This window comes from Rhinolophus ferrumequinum, chromosome 6 (genome assembly GCF_004115265.2).
Source record: "Rhinolophus ferrumequinum isolate MPI-CBG mRhiFer1 chromosome 6, mRhiFer1_v1.p, whole genome shotgun sequence".
NCBI classification, from domain to species: Eukaryota; Metazoa; Chordata; class Mammalia; order Chiroptera; family Rhinolophidae; genus Rhinolophus; species Rhinolophus ferrumequinum.
In genome coordinates, this window is record NC_046289.1 from 35,268,865 (window position 1) to 35,287,173 (window position 18,309).

The following is an 18,309-nucleotide window of genomic DNA, read 5'->3' on the forward strand; positions in this document are numbered from 1 at the left end:
AGAGAGGTGTTTTAGTGTTGAATTCTGATTTTCATTTAACAAGCTCATTCCTCATATACTAGACACATTTTTCCCCACTGAAAGAAGATAACTTTGAACGTTGCTCTCCTGTTCTGAGCTATCCCATCCATTCCAAATATTATCTTAAACAGAACCCAGACAACACAAATGTTCCATTGGCCGTCAGATCAAGAGTACAATCAGTGATATTCTAGCTAATGGGTAAGCTTAATGTATTGCAGTTCATTGTGGGAAAATATTCAGAAAGTAACTTGACCTGGGATGATTCTAAAAGCTCTCCTAGTTTTATAACTGTGTAAAGCTTTAGATGGGAATATAATCAGTGAGCCTGAAATTTATTGAGGCAAATTGGGTGTGGAGATTCTCCATAAAGCAGGGCTCGTCCTTACAGATAAAAGCATATTATTGAGGCACACTCTGAGGACTAACTTTACAGGACAAATCAGCTTACGGCAAGTTCTCTTGGGTCTTCAGCAACAAAGGAGAGGATGGCATCTGCCTTTAAAAAAAAAATCTAATCTCTGTAGCAATTAATATTATAGGGATATGTCATGTTACATAGCTCATTTCCATCTATAAAGGACATCATACACAATAGAGTAGAAGCACAGGAATGTGTGGATGTGCATGTGTGAGCTTCCTCCCTATTAAATAGATATATAAATATAGATAATAGATATTGAAGGCAAGGCATTATGTTTGGAAGCATTTTGCTATAAGTGTGATGGATTTGAACAGATCCCTGCACACTGTTTCACTGGTAACCAGGGGAAACAAAGATGGCTCTTCAGCATCAGAAATGCAGTCTGGATCCAGAAGAAGCTTAATTTCTGTGGAGACAGAAGGGATCTCTCTCTCTCGTTCTCTCTCTCTCTCTCTCTCTCTCTCTCTCTCTTTCACACACACACACACACACACACACACACACACACTCACACACTTATGTTGTGTGTTTGTATTTAGTTCTTTCTAGGTGACTAAGTAGTCTCATAAGCTATCAAAAATACCGATCTGTCTAGCTTAATCTATAATATTCTCAAAGGATTTCTTTAGGATTTTTCTTCTTTTCTTTTTAAATGACTGCTGCTATCCTCAAATGAGCTTATACGAAAGGCCTCGTCTTGTCCCATAATCACTGCCTATTAATTAGGAACCTGTGGGACCACTGAGAACAGATTTAGTTGACCTGCAGGTAGAGAAGGGGAAAGGCACCATGGAGTATTTTGCTGATCTTTCAAAATAATCTCTCAGTTCTGATTACAAGGTTTTACTCTAGCTGTTGGGTTTTAGATAAGGGAAGAAATGAGACATCAACAAAGAAAGAATTTTATGTTTGTAGCCTGGCATGTGTTTTCACACAATAACTTGGTGTTTTGCAACAATTGAGGTTATATGCTTGAGACCAGGTTTGGGGTCATGCCATTTTACCACTTTTGAGCAATGTGACTGCTCATTCTCTCTGAGCCTCAGTTTCCTTATTTTAAAAATGGGGTTAATAATAAAACCTATTTCATGAGGATTTTGAGGATTAAATTATACTTGTAAAAACACATTTCACATTGAAAGGTAGTATACAAATGCTAATTCTTGTTATCATTTGCAATTTTTCCCTAAAGATTATCTCAGAAATGTCACCCCTAATTATGGAAGAAGTTAATAAAGACCTATTTGAATTTAAAAAATCTTATTCTTAACAAGAAACTATGAGAAATTATACGGCACGCACATATTATCTCACTAATTTGTAAGTAGGCAAAATGTACTTTGAAGAAACGACTGAGAAATCCAAATTGAACAGTGCTGGTTCTTGGCTTGTTTTCAGATTTACACCTTGTCCTTCCGCAGTGCCCCAAGCTGTCTTCAGCATCATAGGCTGTCTTCTCCAAGCTTCTCAGCATGGAGAGTTCTGCTGGGAGATTGGAGGCTGGAAGGAGGGAGAAGCCAGGTTATTTCTCCACCTCCTCAGAGTTGCACTGGGTGATGTTTCTGGCAGCATCAGCAGTATTTCCTCTGTTGGACTGGTCTGTCGTGATTCCAGCATCTTTTGGATCACCCCAGCCTTTGTTAACACCACCTTCTCCCTTTTTCCCTCCAGCCTAAGGGTGGAGGTAGCTTCCTGCTGTTGCCAATCTCTCACTGCATGTTTGTCTTCTCAGACCTTCTATCACCCATGAGACCAATTCCCTATACTATATCATATCTGTTTTAAATACTCAGAATGGTTTTCGTTTTCATGGTGGAACATATAACTGATACACTTACGTCTTAGTTCAAGTTATTTTGTGGGCAGGCAACACAAACTTTCTATGGCCAGTTTATGCAAAGGAAGGAAGGAAGGAAGGAAGGAAGGAAGGAAGGAAGGAAGGAAGGAAGGAAGGAAGGAAGGAAGGAAGGAAAGAAAGAAGTAGGATTTATTCAAAGGATTGAGCAACCAAGGCTCCATCTAAGAACAGGTACCAGACCAGCTCTCAGAACCTAAACAGTGGTGGGTTTTGAACCTTTTAGCTAGCTCATTACTCTAATAGTCCTCCATCTCGGTGTCTCTGTCTCTCTGTATGGTGTGAGATGGGTACTAGACTTATCAGGGTGATCACTTCGTGAAGTATATAAATATCTAATCACTATGTTGTACACCTGACACTAACATAATATTGTATGTCAACTGTGATTGAAAACTAAATTTAAACAAATTTTTGACAGAAGCTGATTGCCCTGTCTTAGAGTGACTTTCTCTAACTTAATCATCTTCATATGCCGTGGTTCTTAAACGGGGGACCCCAGTAGCCTCCGTATCACCTGAGAACTTGTTAGAAATGCAAATGCTTAAGCCCCACCCATAGACCTACAGGAAAAGAAACTTTAGGGCTGGGTTCCACAGTCTGTGTTTTAACAAGTCCTCCAGCTGATTCTGACACATAAAATTTTTTGAAACCACTCATCTGCAGCAAAGATTACAAGATCGTATGGCTCAGATATGATCACTCAGGATCTCTCCCTGTGTGGGAGTCTTCCCAGAGAGGAAACAGTGTTGTGAACTTGGCAGCCACCCCAAGAGGTGTCTGGTAAAGCAGGTCAGTCTTATCAGGGTCTTAACAGTAAAATTTAGTTCTTCCTGAGGCAGAGGACTATGTAGCATTCTGAACTAACTAATCAATTTAGGCACATAAATTCTAAAGCAATAGAAGAGCCGATTAGGAAACAAAACTAGGATCTAAAAATTGAAGGTAACAACCTGAAACTTCTCAAGAATAACAGAAGCAGAAAATGCGGAGTGTTTCCTGCATTTGGTGGCAGACTTGATGCTGACTATTTCTGGGTCGAAAGCCTAAAATCTTGCCGGTAGGTGCACAGTGCTGTCACTCTCCCTCAGGAATTCTCAGATGAGGAACCCTCTGACCTTCCACTGGTAAAATTCCCTGGCCGTACATTTTAGACAAACCATCCCAAGTTATCTTTCAAAATATCCCCTACTGAGTGTGTCATACAATTTTCATTTACTTTTTCTTCTTAAACGTCAAATCTCTGATTTTAACCCTAAAATGGGAAGTCCACGTGTGGCAAAACCTTGTCTAAAAGTGAAAAAAATGGGCTGGGCATTCTGTGGAGAGAAAGAATTCTGTTTACATTTTCTGTAACTTTCCTCACTGGGAATTATCCTGACAGATATATTCTCCTTTGTAGCTGAAATATTACAGCATGTAGGATTTATGTAAGAGCCTTATTTCACAGCAGGTTGTGTTAGCACTTAGAGACTGGATTTGGAGATTAGGGACAACTTCAGTCCCGCATTACATGAGAACCTTGTGATGTGGAATTTCTCATGGAAAGCCACACTTCAATACAATATGTCATGGCATATTATCTTTGTGAGAGTATTTTCTCTTCACCAAACTGTGATTGTAACCTTTTCTCTCGGGTTGTCTGTGCCCTCTCCCTGTGTCTCCAGCTCCTAAAATAATATTTTGGGTTGTCAGAAGACTAGCCACCCAGTGAAAGTGGAAAAGGAGATATTGGAATGCTTTATTCTGGCAAGTGACCGGTTTTCTTCTCTGGGATTGATGTTATTGTTTTAGGAAATTATACTCATTTAAATCTAAACATAGTTAAAGCAAGTAAAATATAAACCCGTTAGTTTTCACTCATGTGTAATTGTGACTCTGAATAATAGGGTCATCCCCCTCCTGACTTACGCATATATGTTAACTATTCTGGAGGCTATATCGCCTCTGGCTACAAGCCCATTAGAATTTGCAAGTTGAGTAGCTTTGAGTAAGATCAGTGCTAAGATGGGAAGCTCCAAAGAAAACTCAGATGTCTCTAAGGTGAATATATGATTTTAAATAAGTTTGACTGTATCCCTAATATGCTGGTGGCAGATCCCTACAGCCATCATTTCAGGAAGGCTTTTCACTCTGCACATCCCTACTTAAAAACTGCGGTTAAACGTCTCCTGCTCAAGGCAGATCTATGTCATGGTGTACTGGAGCCCCATGGCACTACCTCACAAAAACCCATTGTTAAATTTTAGAACTTTTGTGAGCCAGTTATTAAAAACAGTAAATATTAAAAGTTAAGTTATATAAACTTACAGTTAAACAAGTTATATTAAAAACAAAAGTGGTAAGTCCTCAAAACTCATCACTTGTTCATTGTTACTACATTTTACTATTATCTATGCTCTTGCGATTCCACCTGAGTCTGAATGGTGGAATGGATGCCACCTACGTCATGGTGTATGGCTACACATCTCTTCTCAACTCCACATTCAGTGACATCACATTGGCAGCTCAAAATCAATCATGGTAGGCATAGTTACATCACTGAAATCTGCAAATGCTGCACCTTTGGGCTTCCTCCACAGATCCAGTTGGTAAGCATTTACTGGCCCCCTCCATCTCCTGCATTTGTAATAGAAGAGAACCACCTTCCTCTAACTGCTCTGCAAGGCTCTGTATTTTTCTCTTGTGACTTCATTCTGCTGTTGGGTTCTGGAAACAGAGAACATGTGTCATTTTACTCAATTTGGGCAGAAGTGTGGCAGCAGATCCTGAGTGGAGAAGAGCCTCATTGCTTATTCAGTTCAGGGAGCTGAGCGTTTTCCCTCAAACAGGAAAGAAGAACTTGGTGATAAGTTTAGCAGGGGGTCGTGGTTTTGAACAAGGAAGAGAAGGAAGTCCGTTTGGGGCTGCTGGCTGTATCAGATGGAATGCAGAGAGAATTCTGGAATAACGGCACTGGCACTAAGGTTACATGACTACACAGCAGCTTAGAACAGGGCCCCATATGCTGTGCTTAGAAACATTTCCACGAGTCTGCAAAATAATGATAAAAATAATCTTAAAAAGACAATGTGGAGAGTTTATGAAATGACATGTTTTCATAAAAAGAATGGTTCTTTATTCCGGGATCATAGGTTAATCATCTCAAAAGTACAAAGACAACTATTAGAAGCATGAAGCTATCATTCAAACTATATTTATGGGTAGTTTATAGCTTAATGACTTTGTTCCAAAAGTCCATTTTATGCCCATTTCACCTGCTTGCATTAGAGAATACTTGTTTTTTCTTAAAAAAAAAAAAAGATTAATGTTACAAATGATGATCAGTTTCCCAAGCGAGACCAAAAAAGTAAATATATCCCAGAATAGAGTTAGTCATAACATTAATCTTATTAGCCTGAAGTTTGAGAGGTGGGAGAAGATGGCAGCCTCTGCAAGAATAAAGAAGAGCAGAAGAGAGAAAAAAGCATAGCTTTTCCTTCTCCTGAACAATGGATGTTGCTTTAGAAAAATCTAACCTGGTGAAGTGTGTCATCATCCATTCCTCACCTCCCTCATGCCTCACTCTCTCAGTATCTTCCTCAGACTCCCATTCCCTCGTGGCACTGCGTATTCCCCACCAGGTACTTTCAGAGATCTTTCTGAATTCCTCAAGTGCTGTAGTTCCAAAAATTACTTGCTCCTTCCTTCCCTCAGTCCAGCCCCTCCGTTCATTTTTCCAACACTGCTGGTCTAGCTGTCATTAAACAAGTATACACAAATAGGTGAATAATTGATAGTCCCTAGTTTTCTAGAATCATTTGAATTTTTAGGAAGGAATCTTGTAAATACAAGTTATCTCTAATTGGCAGTATATTGTGACATTCAAGCAAACAAGCAAACAAACAAACAAATGATACCAAAAAACCAAGATGGAGTAGGAGTTGGGGAAAGAGTATTAGAACAAGAAGGAATGGGGCAGGTCCCACAGAAGCACACTGAGAGCGAGTTGCTTAATCCTTTAAAATGCATCTGTGGTTTTCACAAACTCCTCCCTCTGACAGATTTTCCTGACCTGGCCAAAGTTGGATTTTAGTTAATCCTTGTTTTGGTCATTGCTCACTGGTACAAGCAACCCAGAATAACACATGTTTGAAAATTAAACATTATAATTCTCCTCGAATTTTTTTCAGATTCATACTTGAAAAGGTCCACATTTCCCATGAGGGGTTTTATGGGAACTGTGGAGCTTCCAGCCATGGAAAGGGGATGGTGTGAGGTGAAATGTGTGAGCAAGTGTGTGTACGTGTATGTGCATGCATGCTGGAGTACATTGCAGATGTATGCATGCATGAACAACTATTTATCATTTTGTAAGAACTCAATGTGTAATTAAACATTCAAAGGGCCACAACTATTCTAGCTTTGCCCAGTTTAGAAGATATGCTTTAGCTCTAAAATCTAAACTCACATCTAAAATTGTCCAGCTATTCCCTTCTCAGACCAAGGTCTTCCTGCCATGATTACTAAATGTATATTCTATTTCCAATTCTAATCTCACTGCTCCTTTTTTTTTTTCCTCCTTGTTATGCCCCATGCTTTGCACAAAACAGGTGTCTTCTGGTACTTGAATTGCCTTTTGATCTATCGTTCAGAGTGAACAAGAACTCTCAATTATCATCTCTCAATCACCCTTTCATTCATTAGCCATAAATGCTTATTAATTAGCTATAATTGTTCATCTGTACACCCAAACACTCATGAACAACGATTAGGTATAAACAGTAAGAGGGAGCTTACAGGAACGGTGATCATTGTGGGTCTAATCTTCATCTTGCATTCATAGTGGGTGAGGAGCCATGCAATACACAGAACACAACATGGTGCCTGACCTTGAGGAACTGAGAGATCAAAAAATAAAAATGGGCGGCCGAATGGCTCAGTTGGTTAGAGCACGAGCTCTTCACAACAGGATTGCCTGTTCGATTCCCAGTGAGCTGCACCCTCCACAACTAGATTGAAGGACGATTTGACTTGGACCTGATGGGCCCTGGAGAAACACACTGTTCTACAATAAAAAAATTAAAAAAAAGAAAAAAGAAAATTAAAACAAAGTGCCTCTTTCATTTCATCACAAGGAGCTTCACCAGAGAAAGGGGCAGAAATCTCAGTGATTTGAGTGAAGGTCAAAGAGAGGCATTTTTGAAATGGAAACTGCTTCTGCTTGGGCTAGGTTGACAGACAATAGATTAACTACTTGTCACATTTTTTGGCTATGCAGCACCTGCTGACCTCTTCGTTCTAGAGTGCTGCTGTCTGAGAGAAATATATTACAAGCTCCATATGTACTTTAAGATGTTCTAGAAAAAAGTACAGGTGAAATCAATTTTAATAATACATTTTACTTAACCAACTGTATTCAAAGTATCTTTTCAACATGTAATCAAATAAAAATTACTAACTAGATAGTTTATGCTCTTGTTTTCACACTGTCTTCAGAATCAGTGTGTATTTTACACTTGTAGCACATCCCAATTCAGACTAGCCACATTTCAAATGCTCAATAACCACATGGATAGTGGTCACACAGGGGACACTGCAGGTCTAGAATATTCCACTCCAGAGGGTGATCCAGGTGTACTGAAGATCACATTTACTGAGAAGGCGACACAGCTTTCTTGTTCTATCTCCACCTCCCATAGTCAGAAATTGGTTGGCGGCGGGGAAGGGATAGGGCAAATCATTTATAATGTTTTCTAAGGAGCAGTTTAGCGATACTTGTTATCATCCTGAGGTACATAGGAATGGAAGAAGGTCCTTTGTCAAATGCAGACTTCCTTTGTGATGTGTCAGGCGCATTCCCTGCATCCTAGGGAGTTTGATTTATCTCTGTGCAAGCTCATCACCTCTATGACAGGCCTGGCCTGGGGTTTTTGCACAGTCTCCTTTGTGGTTTGGATTGACAGGAATTCCCTGACTCATACTCATGTCTATCTGAAACTACCTAAAAATAATTCACTCTGGAAACATGTCCTTCTGTCTCTCATCCATTCTGAAATGCCAAGCTTCTGCCTGGGAGGGAGTTTAACTGATAACAATAGCTTCCACCCCTCTGGTGTTTGAACTTTTCAAAGCAAGCTCAAGGGCGCGTTTGTGTGTTATCCTTACTGCAGTCTGTTAGGACTGGCACTTTGATGAAGAATCCATGTTTCTGGAATACCATAGGGACTGGCGCTAGCTTTCTGAGGGTGTTTGTTACGCTGATGCTGGGGCTTCTGGCCCCGAGGGTCAGGCCTCGTGTGGAGCTTTGTGTTTAACAAGCACTCCAGGTAATTCAGAGTCAGGTGGCTCGGCTCTCTAGAGTTTAGAAACACTAGTGGCTTCTAGAACCCAAGGTTCCTGTACATAAAGCTCATTGCTGCATCCTTAGCTGTCCCACATTAGAAGGTAACACAATACATCACTTGCATTTTCATATGAAATTATATTTCAAATCCTTTTGGCCCACCATAAAGTTTCCCTTGGCAGCATGATAGCCTGAGTGTCACTTGGGGATAAGATAATAAAAGAGATGTATGTAAGTTAATAAAACTTGAATAGGGTGATACTAGGTTTGCCATTAACTTCTTTCTTCCTTACCCTGGCTAGACTTTCTTTTTTCTTTTATCAATTTTATGACTTAATCAGTAAGGCGGCTCTCTTTAGATAAGTGAAAAAATACGAATAGACAAAAAGAAAGTTACCTGCAGATCCATCATTTGGAAAGAGTAGCTTCTTTTTAACAAAGTGGATGCCTAACATATATTCTATTGGCACCTGCTTTTTTTTTTTTTTTTTTTTTTTTACTTTAATCTATGCTTTGTTGTAAGTTTAAAAATGTCTCCATCCACATTACTGTTTTTAACGATAGTTTCTTCTATGGTACACCATAATTTCATCAAGCCTCTATGTTGCAACTTTTAAGTTTGTTTTTTTTTTTGATAGACTTTACTTTTTTTTATTAGAGTAGTTTTAGGTTCACAGAAAAACTGAGAGGAAGGTACACGTATTTCCCATATTCTCCCTCCCCCCACACATGCACAGCCTCCCCCATTTTCAACATCCCTCACTGGAGTGGTTTATATGTTACCATTGATGAACCTACACTGACACATAATAATCACCTAAGTCCATAGCTTACATTAGGATTTACACTTGGCACTGTACATTCTATAGGTTTAAATAAATATATAATGACACGTATCCACTATTACAGTTCATACAGAGTAGTTTCACTGCCCTAAAAATCCTCTATGCTTCTCTTATTCATCTCTCCCTCCCTCATCCCCTAGCAACTATTGATCTTTTTACCATCTTCATCATTTTAATTTTTCCAGAATGTCATATAATTGGAATCATATAATATGCAGCCTTTGAGATATTTTCTTTTCTTCTTCCTCCTCCCTCTCCTACCCTCCCCCCATCCCCCGCCTACCATCCTTCTCCTCCTCCTTCTTTATTTTAACAAAGCTATGGTAAAAATTCTTTGTATACATGTCTTTTGGGGAAGATCTTGAATTTTTAATAAATAAAAATGTTGAAAGCAAATACTAACACTCATTTGCCACTACTCAGAATTAACTATGATCAATGTTTCAACACATTATTTCCCAGCTTTTCCATATATATAAATATTTTAAAAGTATGTAAGTATTCTTCTTTTTAAAAAAAGGTGAGTCTGTTCCATCTTCTTTGAAACAAAAAGATGAACATTTTCTTTGGCTACTACCTTCCAGTCTAGTCCCCTCCTTCCTCTGCAGAAGAAATAACTATGATGACTTTGGTGCATGTGGAATCCATTTTTGTGCATAACATACCTAACATGTATCAAAAAACATTTAGTAACATCTTGTGTTTTTTACATAAATAATAGTATTCTGTACATATCATTCTGCAGTTTTCTTTTCTCATTCAGCAAAGTTTTTGAGATCTGTTCCCATGTAGTTTATATATAAATCTAATTTTTTCCTCTGTATTACTCTCTTATTTATCTGCTCCCTACATAAGGAAATTTAGGCTGTTCCCCTCTCCATTTTTTTTTGTCTATTAACGAATAGTATGTGAACATACATGTGCTTATGTATCTCCCTTTGTGGATGTGTATCTTTTTCTCTAGGTTAGATACTAAAAAGTAGAATCATTGGGTCACAAAGAAGCGTAGTATTTTTTTTTAATAGACAGTATCAAATTTGTCTTCCAAAGTGGATATACCAAGTTAATTTCTAATAGCAATACATATTTCTAGAAACTTGACAATACTTGACATTAGAAAAAATGTTTAATTTTGGAAGTCTCATGGATGAAAGAGAACATATTATTTTAATTTGAGTTTCTCAGATTAGCAGTGAGGTTAAACATATTTTAAATGTTTATTAGCTAAATATATACTTATGTACAAATACCTAATTATATATATTCTCAGAAAAACAAATCCAATCTGGTCAAAGGCTGTATTTTAGGTCTTTTAGAACATATTTTGAAATTTCCATCTAAAAATTTTGTAATTATATTCTTGTCAAAACCATGAAAACATATCCACTTTCCACACTCTTATAAAAATTTGGATTATTTGTTTTAATATTTGTCAATCAGAAAAGCAAAAAGTGTACCTTGTTTTAATTTTTAATTTCTTTGATTACTAGCAAGGTCAAATATACATACATATTTAAATACATTCATATTTTTCTTTTATAGATTACAGTTTATAACTTTAGCCAACTTTCATATTGGGGTATTCTTTTTCTTATTAATCCATTGTCATATAATTTACAAATATCTTCCCTATTTGACATCTCTTTTAACTTTGTTTATTGTAATTTAGCTGTTGCACATATTTCTAAAATTTCAAGTATTTAAATATTAACGTATTTCTATTATATTTTCTACCTTCTCTTTTAAATATTAACCTGTATTTCTTATCTCAAAATACATGTTCATTATGAAAAATTGTTAAAACACAAATAAATTAAAAGAAAATAAAACCCACTTAATTTTACCACCTAACGATAAGAATTGTTAATATTTTGAAGTATACCCTCCTGATTATTTCAATGTAATATAATGCTTACATAATTTTTAAAAAGAGAATCTTATAGAATATACCATTATGATTTTAAAAATGTAAATGACATTAAAATTCTTAGGAATCATCATTTATAATGCTATAGAGTATTAGATTTGAGGATGTACCATCATTTATTTAGCCAATCTCCGATTTTTGAATATAGCATTTAGATTGTTTCCAAATATTACTTTCGAAAGAGAATCTGTCTGATTCTTTCATGTGACAAGCAATCGTGCACACACAGTTCTTTTCCACAGGGGAAAAAGTGTGCTCTTTCAAGAAATGTCAGTTAATTCTGGGACTGAAGAGTTACATCATCCCAATACGTAGGATTATTCACTTCCTTCCCTGTAGCTCAGGCTTGCTCCTGGAAATCCTAATCAAGAAGGTAAATGTGTGGACCCATAGTATTCCCTCCACCCTCTCCAAGTCTTCAGCTGGCAGGGTCGTATCTGAATGGTACCCTCTAGACATGTGCACTGCCAACCCGTACAGTCTTAAGAGGTGGCCCTGCTTAGGCCAAGCCACACTCTTATTTAAAACAGGTGTGCTCTGCAACTTTCCAGTCATCCTGCCGAGCATGTGATTCAGGGGTCATGTTCTAAGCCAGTGGATCTCCAACTTCAGCACACAGCAGAATCAACTGAAGACACTTGTTAAAATACAGATTGCTGGGTCCCACTCCCATAATTCCTGATTCAGTGGGTCTGTGAGGGGACCTGAGAATTTGTATTTCTGACAAGTTGCCAGGCGATGTGGATGCTGCTGGTCTGGGGACCACACTTTGAGAACGGGTTTCAAGCTCTCTCCCTCCAAACCATCACACTGCAGTCACTTCCCTCCTTAAGCCTCTTTTATGATTTCCTCCTGTCTAAAGACAAAGTCCAGGCTGCTTGGCATGGCGTACAAGTCTTTTATGATCTGGCCTTGAATGGCTTCCCCTCCAGTAAGCCCAGCTCTCTGCATCAGGACGCTGACCTGTATGGACTGTCAACAGGTTCTGTGCTCTGTGCCTTTTGGGTCAGCTGACAGAAGTGGGAGGGTGGGATGAGAGAGAGGTCGCAGTATTCCCACCCCCCCACCCAGGCCTTCTTTCTTCCATGGTTTGGCAGTGGCTGCATTTCTCTACCTAAAGTCCAAATCGATTGGGTTCTTTCCTATACCTATAGCTCTCACTGAGTTCTGGTCATTTTTCCCTCCATCAGACCCTTAGGCCTAGAGATCATAATGCCTTCCTGGTGTTGTTGGTCCCAGGAGAGGGTCACCCTTCCTTTTGGGTACCTTTAATGCGCTCATGCCTCTATGAACAATCTCTCCATCACATTCTCTTTTCCTTCTATTGATCACTCCTCGTTCCTGCTGAGACTGGCTGATTCACACCTTCATTTTATTTTCCAGCCTCATTTCCCATTCACCTCCTTCTAGGCATGCACTGGCCACACATTTCCCAAATACCACGTAGGTCACAATTCCTAGCTTTTCAACAGCATTCACAGGATGGGAGACAGCAATTTTCCTCTTTAGACCGAGGAACAGTAATTCAATCTTTTAATTATTCTCAGCACCCCCTCAGCCTTAGAGTATTGTCAGTTATCTCCCAGTCCGCTGTTTTGGGTGTTAGAAATAATTCGAATATGTAGAATTTTCATGGAGGAAAGGAAAATCTTTAACATATTAATAAGTTTCAGTTTTGTCCATCTTAAAATCAGAATATTTTATCTTTTGTCTCCTTTGTTTTTCTCTGTGTCTCAACTACCTTGCTCTTGCTTTCGAGATTTTCATTTCCAAGAGTTGGGTTTTGTTTTTTTTTTTGGTTCTGTAATTTTTTGATATCATTCTGTTTTTGTTTCATGAGTATGGTATTTTTCTCTTATCTCAATGACGATATTAATAATGTTTTTTTAAAAAAGGTTCTCCGTGCATTATTTTTATTTCTTCAAAGTATTTTCTCATTTTATTTTAGTTTGGTGTTTAAGCTTTCATTTTCATGTTAAGAGCTTTCCTCAGGGAGTGGCAATCCCAGGCTGCTCATGTTTAAGAGTAGGAAACTAAAAAGTGCTGTGCAGCAGCTCTAGGTTTGTTGTATTTACTTGGCACTCCCTCCCTCCCCACTCCCTCCTTTCTAACGCACCCTTCCCACTCTCCCCTACTCCCAATCTGGCGGCCTCCTTCTTTTCTTTCGACATTCAGCTCAATTATTACCTCTTTTTTGGAAGGGGATGCTCTCCCATCCTGCCGCAGTCCTTTCCCATAGCCCTACACCACCCCACATAGATCGGGGACAAGTCTGGCTCCCACCCCTAGCACATATAGAAAGTATTTGTGGAAAGAATGAATGTATGAATGCCCACCTCCAACATGTACTTTATACGAGTTACTTCTTTTACCCTCATAATAACTCCATGTCATTCTGCTTTTTACATAGTCCTTTTTTAATTGTGGAAAAATTGGAAGACCAACATCTGATACAATGTTGAGCATATGAAGGTATCTTGAAGCAGAAGAATAGCCTTTCTACTGCTGCTTAGGCTTAAAGTCGAGAAGTAAATGGCAGGGGAGTGAGATTGACAAGGGAGACGGAAGGCCTAACGTGTACCTGGCACTGTGCTAAGTAAGTACTTTGTAGACTGAGTTACTTCTCAAAGCAATCCATTGATTTATAGATGACAAGTTGAGCCTCAGAGAGATGAAATACTTTGCCCAAGATCACATATCTATATTTGAAATCAGGTCTCTCTGGTCCCCCTGAGCCTATACTCTGGGTGTCTCTGGCGGATGAAGACAGATAGGGTGTTGGCTTGGGTGGGACTTTTGGAACACTGAAGGGATGAGCCTTTCCCCAGCCCACCCAATTCCCTTCATATCTCCCTTGAATGTCAACTTCTCAGGGTACAATGCCTTATAAATGTCAAGTTTGTAATTATCAGCACAATGCTTAGCAATAGCAATCAATAAGACATACCCTTCTTTTGCTAATGGCTGCATTACGTGGCATCTGTCCCTTTGCATTAAGAGATCATATTGTACTTGTCTGCCAATTGGCCAAAATACAAAAGCACTTCCAACAGTTGTACATCTTTAGCTGCCACTGCTTTTCTTTTGGACTTAGCACTAAAAAGTCCTATAAGATAAACAGAATAGGACTCCTCATTCCCTCGCCTTGCCCTCCCTCCTCTTACATGGGCACTGACCAGGGAACTAACTTAATGAATGAGCTTTGCAGACCTAAATGTCATATGAAGCATTTCAGACATATAGGAAAGTTCTAGAACTCTTTTACACAAGCCATTTCTCCTCTTAGCAGTGTCAGAGATGCGACTAAACCCAAGGGCTTGAAGAAATACAGCATTTGTGCTCTGGGTCATAATTTTTTATATTTTTTATGCCTGGATCATTTCTGTCCAACCTGGTTTGGGTATGTCCAGGGCCTGATTACACAATTACAATCTTCAGTAGCAAAGCAATATTGTATATTTTTCTCACATCTGATTAATGGAATATATATAGTAACTTTCTTCATGGTTCTCAAACCATTAATCATTTAACCTTTCCCTCAGGCATAAGACAGGGTTTTATTTTTGTGTTTCTTAAGAGAATTCTTCTGACAGAGCAAGTCATAAAAGCTAACGTGTATTCATTCTCTTTTCAATTTGTGGATCTGATCCACCATAAAGCATTCTGACTATACATAAAAAAAAAAAAAAAGTAACTGTGTAAAAAGCAAGTATTATTAATGGAATACTTCCCCTGGGCACATTTGCCAACCCAAATATTAAGCTTCCTTTAAAGAAATGCTTGGGAATTATTAGTTTGTCGTTCTGTTAAGGGTTTATATGTGTAAAAATATCCCAACCAAGGTTAATGCGCCCTGCAGTGCAATGTCACATGTAGTCTTCCAAAAGGGATATTTCAGGGTCTGAAATTTCCCCTGTTTGGGAGATGGCCTAATTTTTCTTAAGTAGTGGAATGCCAGAAAAGTGTGATTTTAGCATACTAGGCCAGTCTTGTATACAACTGTCAGTGACCCTTTATGTTGAAAATATAAATCTCTACATGGAATGGTTTCTATTTACCACTTTGATTTTTCACTACATGTTTAAATACTTTACCCATATCTGCTTTAAAAAAAAGATGAAATAAACCAAAATATATTTAAATCCAAGTAAAAATCACTAACGCAATTTGTTTTTTTATCAATGCTCAGAATATTATTTCTAACTGAGCTTCCCTCTTCCCCTCTGCTTCCTTCCTCTTTCTTTGCTTTGAATCCAGCTCTTAAAGAATCATCTGTCCTTTTTCAGTCTAAACTTGGAAGCCATGCTCCCGCTCCATCCCACCCCCTGCCCCAGCAAGTTTACGGTGAGTTTGTGGCCGGGCAACCAGGGCCTGACCCCATCTATGCTCCTGGAGGGGGCTGGACAAGCACAGCTCCCAACAATTCAACAGCTGTCACAGAGCAGCCTTTTTTCTTTCCCAGCAGAACACACAGGGGACTGAGTCTCTGCCCTGGACATTTACTTTTTTTTTTTCCTTTCTCTGAAAGGGCAGGTGGCCCTAATACAGCCTGTCTCCAGGCCCCCCTTTTCCCCTTAGCCTGCCCATCCCCAAGCAGTAAGTTAGTCACTTGAGGCTTTAGAGGTGAAATATGATGCAAAAGCAGTCAGGGAAATCCTAGACTTGGAAGAAAGCCATTTAAGAGCTGTCGCATTAGCCTAGGACCTTGATTTTGTGTGTTTTTGAGTCTTAAAAGCTAGTTACCATGGCTACCACGCTCAAGAGATATAAAGGTGATAATGGAGCCAGGCAGTGGCTCCCCCGGACCTTGTGTATTACATGTTCCTTTTGAGCTTTTCTTGCACTGACTGTTAAGTCAAGAATACCTAGTTTAATTAATGGCTACATTGGAATCAAAAATGAATCCTGCTCAGCCACCTGACTTGGTCATCTGTAACCTCAGTGTAAGATTTTCAGTCCTCTAGTTTTCTGCCAGATGTAGAAGTGTGTATGCTGTAGAGTTAATCAGGAAGAAAGTCTCAAAAACCCATGCAAGGCTTATTAATATTGTTATTTATTCTGATTTAAATGCCCAATGTCAGGTTATCCTGTTAAGTTTAATTTGAAGAAACAATTGACAGCAGCCCCCCTTCCCTCTGCTCTTTTTAAATGATTAGATGAGCATTTCCCCGTGTCATTTAGACATTGCAAAGACTCAACCATATGGACCATAGAGTCTCACAGAGAAGAAATAAAGACTCTATAAAAGCTGAAAACCAACCTGCTCAACTTTATGGTATTTCACTGGTTTATAATCTACAGAGGGTGCCAAAAAAAGAAAATGTATACACATTTTACGAAAGGAAGAAAACTATTAAAATTCTAATAGTATATATCGATAATAAAAGATGAGTACAAGTCATGTGGATACATTTTTTTGGCACCCCCGGTATTTTCTCTTCAGTGGGCTGCATATGGTCCAAACATCTATTATAAACTCTTAATTTCCCTTTCAGTGAATTATCCACCTCTACAGTCAGAGGTGAAGTTTTGCTTTGGTAAAGCCTGCTCTGCAAAAACAAACAACACCGAGACGTATAAAAGATCTCCTCAAACTTAACAGAGACGCAAAAACACAACACAGCTTCTCTGCTCCTGATGGAAATGATTACCGATTCAAGATTACCCACAGAGAAGCCTCTCTCCATGATGCATGGAAAAGTTTCCAGCATATAATCTAATAATAGCAAAATAAGTAGAAACACTAAATAAATAACCCAACAAACCCGTCGCTCATGTCACTAATGGAAATGCAGAGTGATGACAGTGTGACGGTTTTTCCTGTAACCCAGAGCATGTAAGAGGTACGCACCCAGTCCCGGTGATATCACATCGAGGTGTGGAATGTCATCGTGCTTTTCCATGTGGAAAAAGTGGTGTACAGAAAAGGGATAGGGCTTGCCCAAGGTTATCTGTCACAGAGGCAAGTTTATCATGGCCGCAAGCGTCCTGGCGTTCCGCTGAGGCTCGGTCATTTAATTTACTGCTCCTTGTAGCACATACACTCTTTTCACCGTGAAGCCTTATTATGCTTTCTTTGCCTCCCACTGAGCCTAGTGTGATGATCAGAAAACAAGTATTTAACAACTTTAAAAATGTAGGCCAGTGATGTGTGTTCATTATAGAAAAACAGAAACTATATACTATAGTCAAGAAAAAAGAAGAAACTAAAAATCAACTGCAATTCTATCACTGGCATTTTAGTGCATATCCTGTTAGACATTTTCCTTGGCGTAGTAATAATATACAAATAACATATAGATATGTTATTTGATTTTTTTTACCGAAATGGGATTGTACAATACATAATTTTATAATTTTATTTTTTGCACATGTAGATTGCTAATATCTAAATATGTTAATATACTTCTACAACTTCATTTTAATGGCCAAATAGTGTTCTATTATATAGAATTCCATAATTGTTAACTAATTATTGGTTGGGCATTTAGTTTGTTTCTACATTTTAATGAATTACTATTTTATGAAGGAGAAGCACTGAGCAATACTGGGGTGAACATTTTTATAGTTAATGTTTGCACACACCCTTGATTACAAATATTCAATTATTGATTGATGAATATTAGTCTAATGATGTTTTTAAGCCCAGCAACTTATAGATCATGTGCACCTAAAGGCATATTCCTTCTGGAGGATTTATATACTGCCTTCCCTGGGGCACCAAACATAGTTATCCTTGAAAAGTGACCTTTAACTTTGCAGTCATTTCTACTTTGGGAGTATAGGCAGGTGGGATTTTAGCACTTGGGAGAGAGGAGAGATGAAGAGTTGAAAGCTCTGACTAAATAAAAAAACTCTTCATTAGTGGAAGAGTCTAGTTCCATCCCATATAGCAAATTCTGAATAGAAATG